Below are 12641 nucleotides of genomic sequence, written 5' to 3'. Positions count from 1 at the left end.
ATATCAATTTACAAAGAAAAGCTAAAAATTCCTCGTCCTTCCCCAGCGTATGAATTGGGTTGAGTATTATCGGTACTAAAAGGATTAAAAAATAATAAAGCTCCAGGGGCTGAAAGTGTGGTAAAGGAGTTTCTTAAATATGGTGGCTCTGAGGATAGAATTAAGTTACTGAAGATTATGAATATGATTTTTGAAAAAAGGGAAGTACCAAACGATTTTAAGAAAACCTCAATTAAACCACTGTATAAGAAAGGTGATAAGAGTGAGTGTGGTAATTATTAAGGCCTTAGTTTGGTCTCTGAAGGTAGCAAATTACTTAGTAATGAGATACTTTTTAGACTAAGAGATGCTGAAGACAAAGTTTTAAGAGAAGAATACTGCAGTTTTAGAAAAGGTTGAGGATGTATCGACCAAATTTTCACGCTTGCGTTAACTATTTAGAAGTGCCTGAGTTGTCAAACACCTTTAGTCCTCTGATCCCTTCGTGTCTTCTCCAGCTGGGCTTCAGTTGCAGCTAATTTGTCAAACAGTTCGTGGTAACGAACTGTAGTAAGGAGCGACCCGGCTCAATAGTGAACGAAACTCTAAAAATTTTGATGCTAAAATATACATCAAAAGAATCGGATTTTCCTGCTGATTTTAAATATATATGTTTCATCAAATTTAGTCTTTGTCATCAAAAGTTATGAACCTGTGAAAATTTGCCTTATTTTGGAAAATAGGGGGAGAACACCCCCTAAAAGTCATAGAATATTAATGAAAATACATCATCGCATTCAGCGTATCAGAGAACCTTATGGCAAAAACTTCAAGCTCATATCTACAAAAATGTGGAATTTCGTATTTTTTGCCAGAAGACAAATCACGGGTGCGTGTTTTTTTTTCAGGGGTCATCGTATCGACCAAGTGGTCCTAGAGTGTCGCAAGAGGGCTCATTCTAACGAAAATGAAAAGTTCTAGTGCCCTTTTTAAATGACCAAAAAAAATGGAGGGCACCTAGGCCCCATCCCACGCTCATTTTTCTCCAAAGTCAACGGATCAAAATTTTGAGATAGCCATTTTGTTCCGCATAGTCAAAAACCATAATAACTATGTCTTTGCAAATGAATTACTCCCCCACAGTCCCTGGGGGAGGGGTTGCAAGTTATAAACTTCGACCTGTGTTTACATATAATTATGGTTACTGGGAAGTGTACAGACGTTTTCAGGGATTTTTTTTGGTTTTGGGTGGGTTTGAGGGGAGGAGGCTATGTGGGAGGATCTATCCTTGGAGAAATATGTCATGGGGGAACAGAAATTCAATGAAAAGGGCACAGGATTTTCTAAAATTACTATAAAAAAAACAATGAAAAAATAAACATGGAAAAGTTTTTTCAATTGAAAGTAAGGAGTAGCATTGAAACTTAAAACGAACAGAGATTACTACGCATATGAGGGGTTCTAAAAATACTTTAGCATAAAGAGCGAGGTATTTAGGAGGAGATAAATCTCGCTCTTTATGCTATAGTATTTTTAGTAACTTCAACTATTTATTCTACGGCCTTTCTGATTCAGGGGTCATTCTTAAAGAATTGGGACAAAACTTACGATTTAGTGTAAAGAGCGAGGCATTAACGAAGGGACAAACCCCCTCATATACATAATAAAAATTTAAGAATATAAAAGTTTGTTACGTAAGTTAATTCTTAAGTTACGTATATTTTTACTAATAAAAACATTCGTTAAAAATTAAAATTTATAGTTGCCTTTTTATGTAACCGGAAAATTGCATGGCAACTAGGCCTCCTTCCCCACCCCTTATTTCTCAAAATCGTCTAATCAAAACTAAGAGAAAGTCATTTAGCCAAAAAAGGAATTAATATGCAAATTTAATTTTAATAATTTATGTGTGGAGAGCCAAAATCAAACATGCATTAATTCAAAAACGTTCAGAAATTACATAAAAAAACTAGTTTTTTTTAACTGAAAGTAAGGAGCAAGGGGACAACCCATTTCATATACGGAGCAATTTCTGTTCGTTTTAAGTTTTAATGTCGCTCCTTACTTTCAGTTAAAAAAAACTAGTTTCTTTTATGTAATTATAAATTGAGGCGATACTTGAAGAAACTGAGTTAGACCCTAATTTATCACTTGCTTTCAGGGCTAAAAAAGTCTTAGAAAGAGTTTCATAAATTTCAGGGGTATTATCAAGTTCCACGATTGTTTTTTTGACAGCAAGCGTGGATGAATCTATCGTTTTAGGGTTGTATTCTTGAAGATTTGCATCTATTAACCTAAATTCATCGTGACTACCGTAAAAAAAGACCAGATAAGTGGGCTTTCCGTACGAATCCTTTCCTATTCGCAAAATTCTCACAGACCATAGGGGGTAGTTCTTGAATTTAGCTAGCGCAACATCAAACTGCTTGAAACGCTGCATCATTAACAAGAAGTCGATAAACAGAGCAAAAAGACTTATCTTTAGGTGAGGGCCGAGCCTTCCTATTGCATCCAAATGGATTCCAATCCAACCTGTGTAAAGTCGGCCTAAAAGATTTTCCTGCGTATCACTGAGCAGAGCACTTTCCCAAAGAGGGCCCACAATTTGCCAATCCCACAATAAATAATCCTCCTAAAAATTTCAGTCCAAATTTGCAAAACTTATTTCAGTAATTGCAAGTTACTTCGTAACAGTACATTTAATTCAAAGCAGTAGCTAGCTCAGATCATGAACAATGTAAAAAGATAATCCGATTAGTTTATATGTTGTAACCTTGAAAACTAGTTCAGTACTGAACTAGAAGAGCTTTAGCCAAGGTCTTATCCTTGTATAGTATACCAAACGAATACATTAAAGTGATTCGTGCTATATACGAGAATAACACTGTTGTGGTTAAGGTAGGAAATGAGGTTAGCAGCTGGTTTTGTATTAAATCAGGAGTTAAGTAGGGTTGTGTTCTATCCCCCTTTATATGGATCATTTAGACGGGCTTTGTCTTAAGAAGTACAGGAAAGGCTATGGGAGACCACGGGATCAAATGGGAAGGAAAAACTCACTTGACTTAGATTATGCTGACGATTTAAGCATCCTAGATAAAAGTGTGAGCAAAATGAATGCACTTTTAGAGGTTTTGCATGTTCAAGGTGCTAGAATAGGTTTGAAAATTAATGTTAAGAAGACTGAGTCACTAAAGCTGGGAATAAGTGAAGGTGAAAAGGTGACGCTGGGTAACAAAAATATTGATCAGGTGGGCAACTTCACTTACCTTAGCAGTATTATTAGTGAAGAAGATGGGAGCAGTGAAGATATTAAAAGTAAAATAGCCAAAGCTCAGGGTGTTTTTCACAGATAAAAAAAGGTTGGGAGAATAAGAAGATAAGTTTGGAAACCAAGATTAGAATATTCGAAGCCACAGTGATGACAGCGGTCAAATATGGCTCTGAAGCACGGGTACTCTGAAAAGCGGATGAAGATTAGCTAGATGTTTTCCAGAGAAATTGCCAACGGATTGTTCTGGGTACCCGGCTGACTAACCGTATTTCAAACTGTACGAAAAACGAGGTTCAATCCCGCTTCCTAGGACTATAATGAAAGAAAGGTTGAGATGGTTAGGGCATGTTCTGCAGATTAAGGATGACAGATTGCTGAAGATTATTCATTTCAACCAACCGTCCAGAGCTAAATGGAAAACAGGTCGTCTTCGTCTAGGGTAGGAGAATGTGATAAAGAAAGATCTATAGGAAATGGAAATTTCCTGGGAGGATGTAAAGAGGGAGGCTTTGAATAGATTGGGATGGAGAAGGAGTGTACTTAGCTGTGTTGGTCTCAGGTGGCTTGGTGCTACAGTGAGTTGTTAGTAGTAGTAGTAGTAATAGAACCCTGAGTATTGTCGATTTAAGGCAAGGCTAGCTACATTTGATGAACTATTCACAAATTTATCGCCAAAAATCCGAATAGCTTATATCTTCAAATTTCGGAATAAGAATAAAAAATGGGCATATGTGCAAATAGATTCAAAATTAATCCCATTTGAACAAGTCATAACAGTAACAAGTGTTTCAGATTGGGTGCTCTGTCCGGTTTCTCATAAAAAATCATGATATTTTTCTATAACCGCCTAAAGTCTGACGGTTTTATAATGGCTTTGTAATGACGGTTTTATAATGGCTTAGATGGCTTTATAATGCCTTAGATGGCTTTAGATGGTTTACATGGCTTCATAATGGCTTAGATGGCTTTATGATGGCTTAGATGGCCTTATAATGGCTTCCCATATAATTTGTTTCCTTTTCATCACCTCCTAACTTAAAATAATGTAAACGTGTCTTGCCCAGTATCGAAAATGAATCGAGAAAGAAAAATATCTAACCTGGTATTATTAGCCGCAAAACAGAAATTGCAGTTACGGTCCTTATTATTCACCAAGGGCACATCCAGGATTTTTTTAGAAATGGAAGGGGTTTCAATAAAAAATAAACTTAAAAAACGCATCAAAAATTTGTTTAAATAGATTTTGTTACATTTTTACGAATCGAAGAAAAATTTCGGGGGGGGGGTCAAACTCAAACTGCCCCCTGGATACGGCTTTTACGTAGGTATTAATCCTCTCTCACTTGCGACACACACTTGCTGGCGCAATCAACTTTTATGCTTAACAATCCTCCACATCTACTCCGTGAGCTTCTTGCCTCCCAAGAATTTAGAGTTTTTAAGATGTCAGGTTTTCTATTTGATTTGTCGGTACTTACGTGTTATAACGACCACACCAAAGAAGTGAAGTTAGGTTAATCCTAATGGAAGATACCAAATTAAGATGAAAATATAATACTTTAGCAACAAAACTATGGAAAATACAACAGAAAATTAGAAAAAGGAGGCCGCCCAGAACGCATTATATTAAATACCTAACCACCTTTATATAATAAATGTTTAATTAAAATATACTTGCATAGTATTTTATCTCGTTCAGGCTAAGCTGGTTATCTCCGAGTGGACACAGACAACCGGTTTCATTACAGATCAAGAACAAAGTGTGATCGCTATAACACGTAAGTACCAATTTGTCAATTTCGGTCTACGTAAATGCCTTTCTTAGTGTTTTTTGTTTTCTTTTTTTTTCCTTAATGAAATTTCGCACTAGCATGTTAAGGATTCACTAGAAGGGACATTTGCATTAAGTCATGTCTTTAAGGCAAACAATATACCTCAATAATATACCTCAATAATATACCTCAATAATATACCTCAAACAATATACCTCAAAAATATCAATGGAAAGCGAAGCCAGCATTACACAACTGCCAATTGTAAAAATTAATTTGAATAACCACTAAAAAAATCATAAAAGCAATCACAAATACCAAATAAACAGATAAATTATTAAAAAGAATAAAACTACTTTTTGTTGGTGTTAAAACTGGTATTCATAATCATGTCCAGAAGCTGATTCTGTAAGTTTTCAAGAAAATTATATTTATTCCTTGAAGTTATCAATTTACGAGAGATGAACGATAGTCATATTCACAGCATGTTTAAAATCTATGACAGTAATAAATGTGATTTCGGCGCTTAGAGCCCCTAGCCAAGGGCACTTCTAATAACGGTCTATTTTCGCTTTTTAATTCTATACTTAATGCTCAATCCATACCATTGTCACATATTTTGATAGAAAAAAAATAAACAACGAGGTTACCATGGGTATAAATTTTTCTCGACTTTAACGCCACGCTCGCACTACAAAAGCTGAAAAACAGAATTGCAAGAAGTTGGTTTGAGAAGCTAACATCAACATCAACTAATTTGTTCCAAGGTATATTCTAATAATAGTTTGGCTTCCCACCTCTTGTCAGATTCATCATAAAGATAAGAAGACTGGATTTCTATGCTTCTATCTTCCTAATTTCAAAAAATTGTGCCTTTAGTCTTTACTCTAATTGGTCAATTAGACAGCTTATGCTGGAAAATTGGATACTGTTCAACCAAAAAAATTGCGAATGGGATACATAGTTGGCTCTATAGTCATAGCATTAGTCATAGTCATAGCATATAGTCATATGCATATGCTATAGCATAGCATATAGTCATAGCATAGTCATAGCATATAGTCATAGTCATAGTCATAGACTCTATAGTCTATAGTCTATAGCATTGATTTTATCCACAGATGTGACTTTAATTTAGCCCGAGCATTGTTCTTACCAAATCACGTGAATATCTGTCTAATACATTTCGGCTGAACACCAAACACCAATGGAAAGCAATGCTGGCATTGCTTTCCAGTGCTTTCCAAAATCGCCTTCAAGTAGTTTGTCACAAAAAGATGGATTAAGTTTCCTTGCCAAGCCACTTATGACTAATGAAACCTTGGAATTATTCTTATCAGTTTTATGATTTTATGTATAGGCTAGGGGACATATGCAGGAATTTTTCGGAGGGGATGAAAAATCGGCATAAAAAAGGCGAATTATATAAAAAGATATTGGAAACTAATGGAGAACCCGTAACAATCTAGAAGCTTCAGGGGGGAGGAGCAGGCTCAAAGCCTTACTGAGCGCACATGCTTGAGACAGTAAATAATTTCTCAGAATGCTTTTTCTTTTTACAGAATTTAAGAGACGAAAAACGGGCACAATTGAAATAAAACATAAATATTCGGATTTTTATTATTTAACTTTTGTTGTTGTTTTTTTTTTGTTCCACTGTTTTATTTAAATTATATCTGTTTTTCCTCTCCTAGATTCTGCTGAAGACAGAATCTTTCTTCAAAGGAAAAGATGGTCGAATTGACCTATAAGCCATAAAGTGTAGCGACAGTATTCGCAATAATAGCCACGGCATTCAAATTAATTATCTAGGATTACCGTATCAATTACGCCCAAAATAATGCCAATTCTGTAAATGTAGTAGGTATTGGCCTGAAGCCGTCTTAAACATGCAAACAACACTTTGCCTTTAATCAAAAGCCGAAACTTGAACTTAATAGTAAATTAATTTGACTAGATTTAGTAGTCAATTTGCATATATGAGCAATAGGAAAATTCCGGCAATTTTGCTTTTTCTTTGGCCTCACGGCGCCAGGTATTAAAGAAATGTCCGATATTTCACTAATTCTTGGCCTAAACCGTTTACAAGTTTCATTCATTTACTGCATCTTGGCCTGGATAAATAAACAGATTAGATTGATGGAAGGACCCTCCTCCCCCCTCAGGACAGGGCTCTAGATTAGTGTGTAGTTCTGAAAGATTTTTTTTCCAAGTGCGCTTTTTTGGTTATCCCTGCTTCGGGTAATCAAAGAGACCTGTGCGCCGTTTTGCCTTGGCAAATTGTGGCACAATGAAAGAAAAGTATACGGAACGAAAGGCGCATTACATTTACGACGCATTGTTAGAAAAAAATGGTGCCGTTGGTCACGACCATATCCATGAGGCCACTTCGTTCGAACCCTATCCCCCCCAGAAATTTTTGCCCGACTCGTGCAAAAGTTGCAAAAGGGTATGTGAACAAATTTTTGTTTTAAAAAGTAAGTTTTTAATTGTTTTAAAAAGTAGAATTGTGGCAAACAGTCAAAGTTTAGCGCAAAGAGCGAGGGATTGCGGAGGGGACAACCCATTTCATATACGGAGTAATTTCTGTTCGTTTTAAGTTTTAATGTCGCTCCTTGCTTTCAGTTAAAAAAACTAGTTTTTTTTATTTAATTTCTGAACGTTTTTGAATTAATGCATGTTTGATTTTGGCTCTCCACACATAAATTATTAAAATGAAATTTGCATATTAATTCTTTTTTTTGGCTAAATTGCTTTCTTTTAGTTTTGATCAGACGATTTTGAGAAATAAGGGGTGGGGAAGGAGATTTTTTTCCAATTTTCGGCTACTTAAAAAGGCAACTAGAACTTTTAATTTTTAACGAACGTTTTTATTAGTAAAAAATATACGTAACTTAAGAATTAACATACGTAAAAAAAAACTTTTATATTCTTATATTTTTATTGTATATATGAGGGGGTTTGTCCCCTCGTTAATACTTCGCTCATTACACTAAATCATAAGTTTTGTCCCAATTCTTTAAGAATTATATATTTAAAATTAGCATTAAAATGCGATTCTTTTGATGTAACTATTGGTATCAAAATTCCATTTTTTAGAGTTTCGGTTACTATTGAGCCGGGTTGCTCCTTACTACAGTTCGTTACCACGAATTGTTTGATGACCCCTGAATCAGAAAGGCCGTACAATAAATAGTTGAAATTGCTAAAAATACTTTAGCATAAAGAGCGACGTATTTATCTCCTCCTAAATACCTCGCTCTTTATGCTAAAGTATTTTTAGAACCCTCTTATTCGTAATAATTTCTGTTCGTTTTGAGTTTTAATGCTACTCCTTACTTTCAATTGAAAAAAACTTTTTCATGTTTATTTTTTCATTGTTTTTTTTTATAGTAATGCTAGAAAATCTCGCACCCTTTTCATTGAATTTCTCTTCCCCCATGACATATTCCTCCAAGGAAAGATCCTCCCACATAGCCCCCTCCCCTCAGCCCCACCCTCAAACCAAAAAAAAACCCTGAAAACGTCTGTGCACTTCCCAATAACCATTACTGTATGTAAACACTGGTCAAAGTTTGTAACTTGCAACCCCTCCCCCAGGGACTGTGGGGGAGTAAGTCATCGCCAAAGACATAGTTATTATGGTTTTCGACTATGCGGAAAAAAATGGCTATCTCAATTTTGATCCCTTGACTTTGGGAAAAAATGAGCGTAGGAGGGGGCCTAGATGCCCTCCAATTTTTTGGTCACTTATAAAGGGCACTAGAACTTTTCATTTCCGTTAGAATGAACCCTCTTGCGACATTCTAGGACCACTTGTTCGATACGATGACCCCTGGGAAAAAAAAACACAAAAAAACAAATTAACACGCACCCGTGATCTGTCTTCTGGCAAAAAACACAAAATTCCATATTTTTGCAGTTTTTGCAATAGGGTTCTCTGCTACTCTGAATGCGAGGGTGTGATTTTCGATAAGATTCTATGACTTTTAGGGGGTGTTATCCCTATTTTCCAAAATAAGGCAAATTTTCTCAGGCTCGTAACTTTCGATGACAAAGACTAAATTTGATGAAACTTATATATTTAAAATCAGCCTGAAAATTTGATTCTTTTGATGTATCTTTTATTATCAAAATTTCTAAATTCTAAAAAATCCGTTTTTTAGAATTTCGTTTAGTATTGAGTCGGGTCGCTCCTTACTACAGTTCGTTACCATGAACTGTTTGATAATGTTACTTGGTAAGTAAAATTATCCATTTAGGCAATTTCCTAGGTGCCTATCGGACCACTCGACCTCCATGTATTACAAATAAAGCGGCTTAAAGCCCATTCACAATGAGATTGTGGTTATACAATCTAGCCCCCTCTGGAACTCGGTGTTAGCTGATGCTAATAACGATATTTTACCATTCGCAATGGATAATTTAAACATTGAAATCAATTATCTTTTATTCCACTTTTTTTATTTGTTATTATTTATTTATTTATTTAAGAATTAACGACGCTTCTTGACTACTAAGGTCCCTGCGTCGGCCCTGCAGTGCATTCCTGCAGCGTGATTCGATCTCTGGGTCCCGTATTACCAAGCTAAGGTCAAATCCGCTGCGCCACCACAGGACTTTTTATTTGTTATTTGTCTTCATCTTCTTTTTTGAATTGTTATGCAGACCCTTGAACAGAATCCCATCACCAGTATCAAATTCCAGGCGCTGCAGCAGGCAGCTACATTTATTTTTTTGTTCACAGTTAGTTCTTTTTCTCTCTATCAAACAGTCCGTGGTAACGAACTGCAGCAAGGAGCGACCTGGCTCAATAGTAAACGAAACTCTAAAAAACAGAATTTTGGTGCTAATAAATGCATGAAAAGATCAGAATTTTATGATGATTTTAAATATATATGTTTAATCGAATTTAGTCTTACCCATCAAAAGTTACGAGCCTGGGAAAATTTGCCTTGTTTTGGAAAATAGGAGGAAACACCCTCTATAAGTCATAGAATCTTAACAAAAATCACGTCATCGCATTCAGCGTATCGGAGAACTCTATTTTAGAATTTTCAAGCTTCTATCTACAAAAATGTGGAATTTCGTATTTTTTGCCAGAAAACCAATCAGGGGTGCGTGTCTATTTTTTTTTCCAAAGGGTGATCGTATCGACCCAGTGGTGCTACAATATCGTAAGAGGGCTCATTCTAAATTGGAGGGTATTTAGGCCCCCTGCCGCGCTCAAATTTTCCCAAATCCAACGAATAAAATTTTGAGATAGCGGAACGACTTACTCACTCACAGTCAAAGGGGGAGGGGTTGCAATTTACAAAATTTGACCAGTGTTTACGTATAATAATGGTTGTTGGGAAGTGTACAGACGTTTTCAGGGGGATTATTTTGGGTGGAAGGGGGAGGGGGTTACGTGGGAGGATCTTTCCACGGAGGAATTTGTCATGGGAGAATATAATTTCAATTAAGGGGGCGCAGAATATTCTAGCACTATTTAAAACAAAACAAAAAAACAATGAAAAAATAAATATGGAAAAGTTTTTTCAACTGAAAGTAAAGAGCAGCATTAAAACTTGAAACGAACAGAAATTATTACACACTAGCTGTTGGGGTGGCGCTTCGCGCCACCCCAACACCTAGTTGGTGGGGGCGCTTCGCCCCCCCCAAGCCCCCTCGCGCGCATAAGTCGTTACGTGCCATATTAGTTACGCGCCATTGTAGTTGTGTCCCTATGTCCCACCTGTGAATATAGATAGATATATATATATATATATATATATATATATATATATATATATATATATATATATATATATATATATATATATATATATGTTTTTAACTACGTAAAACTTGCGAATATACAACATTCTTTGCTGTCCCATTGTCTGTGCATATAAATAGATTGTCAGGTTTACCGACTCTTGAACATGCAACATATAATGGTCCATGGGAAAACAATCCGTATTCAGATCTATACCTCATGATTCTAATGATTGCTCTTGAGCTTTGTTGATGGTGATTGCTAATCGACCATTCCCTGAGTCGCCATCGTCATTTATATATCCCCCTGTGCACCCCGGCGTCCCCTTTGTAGTTATGTCCCTGTGTCCCGGTCGTCATTTATATTCCCTGTGTCCCGGTCGTCATTTGTGTCCCGGTGTTCCAGTCTGTGATTTCTCTTTGAGTGTCCCGGGCGTCATTTATATTCCTTGTGTCCCGGTGTCCCGGTCGTCATTTATATCCCCCTGTGCCCCCCGGCGTCCCCATTGTAGTTGTGTCCCTGTGTCCCGGTCGTCATTTATATTCCCTGTGTCCCGGTCGTCATTTATATTTATATTTTTTTATATTTATTAATATTTTTTTAGTTTTCTTTTTCTCTTATTTTTCAGTTTTTCCTTTTTTTTAGTTTTTTCTTTTTTAGTTTTTAGTTTTTTTTTTGTTTTTTACCTTTTTTTAGTTTTTTTAGTTTTTTTAGTTTTTTAGCTTTTTTAGTTTTTTTATTAGTTTTTAGTTTTTTTTTTAGTTTTTGCCTTTTTTTAGTTTTTTCAGTTTTTTTTAGTTTTTAGTTTTTTACCTTTTTTTTTAGTTTTTTTTAGTTTTTTAGCTTTTTTAGTTTTTTTTCTTTTTAGTTTTTTTGTAGTTTTTACCGTTTTTAGTTTTTTTTTCTTCTTTTGTATTAGTGTGAAATAATTCAGACGTCATATGCGGACAAACACGACGTCACTCGACAGACAGACAGACAGACATAACCCACAAACAACTTATTTTTATATATATTTATTCATATTTTTTTAGTTTTCTTTTTCTCTTTTATTTTTCAGTTTTTTCCTTTTTTTTAGTTTTTTTCTTTTTTAGTTTTTAGTTTTTTTTAGTTTTGTACCTTTTTTTAGTTTTTTTTAGTTTTTTTAGTTTTTTAGCTTTTTTAGTTTTTTTATTAGTTTTTATTTTTTTTGTAGTTTTTGCCTTTTTTTATTTTTTTCAGTTTTTTTTTAGTTATTAGATTTTTACCTTTTTTTAGTTTTTTTTAGTTTTTTAGCTTTTTTAGTTTTTTTTTCTTTCTAGTTTTTTTTGTAGTTTTTACCTTTTTTAGTTTTTTTCTTCTTTTGTATTAGTATGAAATAATTCAGACGTCATATGCGGACAAACATGACGTCACCTGATCCACACACAGACAACTTATTTTTATATATATAGATATGTGAGGCTCATCTCCTCCTAAATACCTCGCTCTTTACGCCAAAGTGTATTTAGTAATTTCAACTATTTGTTCTGCGGCCTCTGTGATTCTGGGGTTATTCTTAACGAATTCGGACAAAATTTAAGCTTTAGTGTAAAGAGTGAGGTATCAACGAGGGGGCAAAGACCTTCATATGGGTAAAAAAATACAAATATAGAAGTTTGTTACATAAGTTAATTCGTAAGTTACGTATATTTTCTACAAATAAAAACGTTCGTAAAAAATTAAAAGTTCTTGTTGCCTTTTTAAAAAACCAAAAGGTTGGAGGGCAACTAGACCTCCTCCCCCACCCCTTCTTTTCTCAAAATCTTTCGATCAAAACTAAGAGAAAGCCATTTAGCCAAAAAAAACTAATATGCAAATTTCGTTTTAATTATTCATT

The 12641-nt window shown here is 35.1% G+C and overlaps 1 protein-coding gene across 2 annotated transcripts in view; it reads right to left on the bottom strand.

The window, feature by feature from the left end:
• Positions 1–12641, bottom strand: part of LOC136032277 (early growth response protein 3-like) — a 113295-nt gene that overhangs the window by 82998 nt on the left and 17656 nt on the right. The window lies entirely within an intron of this gene.

This window comes from Artemia franciscana, chromosome 10 (assembly GCF_032884065.1).
Source record: "Artemia franciscana chromosome 10, ASM3288406v1, whole genome shotgun sequence".
Classification (NCBI taxonomy): domain Eukaryota; kingdom Metazoa; phylum Arthropoda; class Branchiopoda; order Anostraca; family Artemiidae; genus Artemia; species Artemia franciscana.
This window is presented reverse-complemented; position numbering and strand designations above follow the sequence as displayed.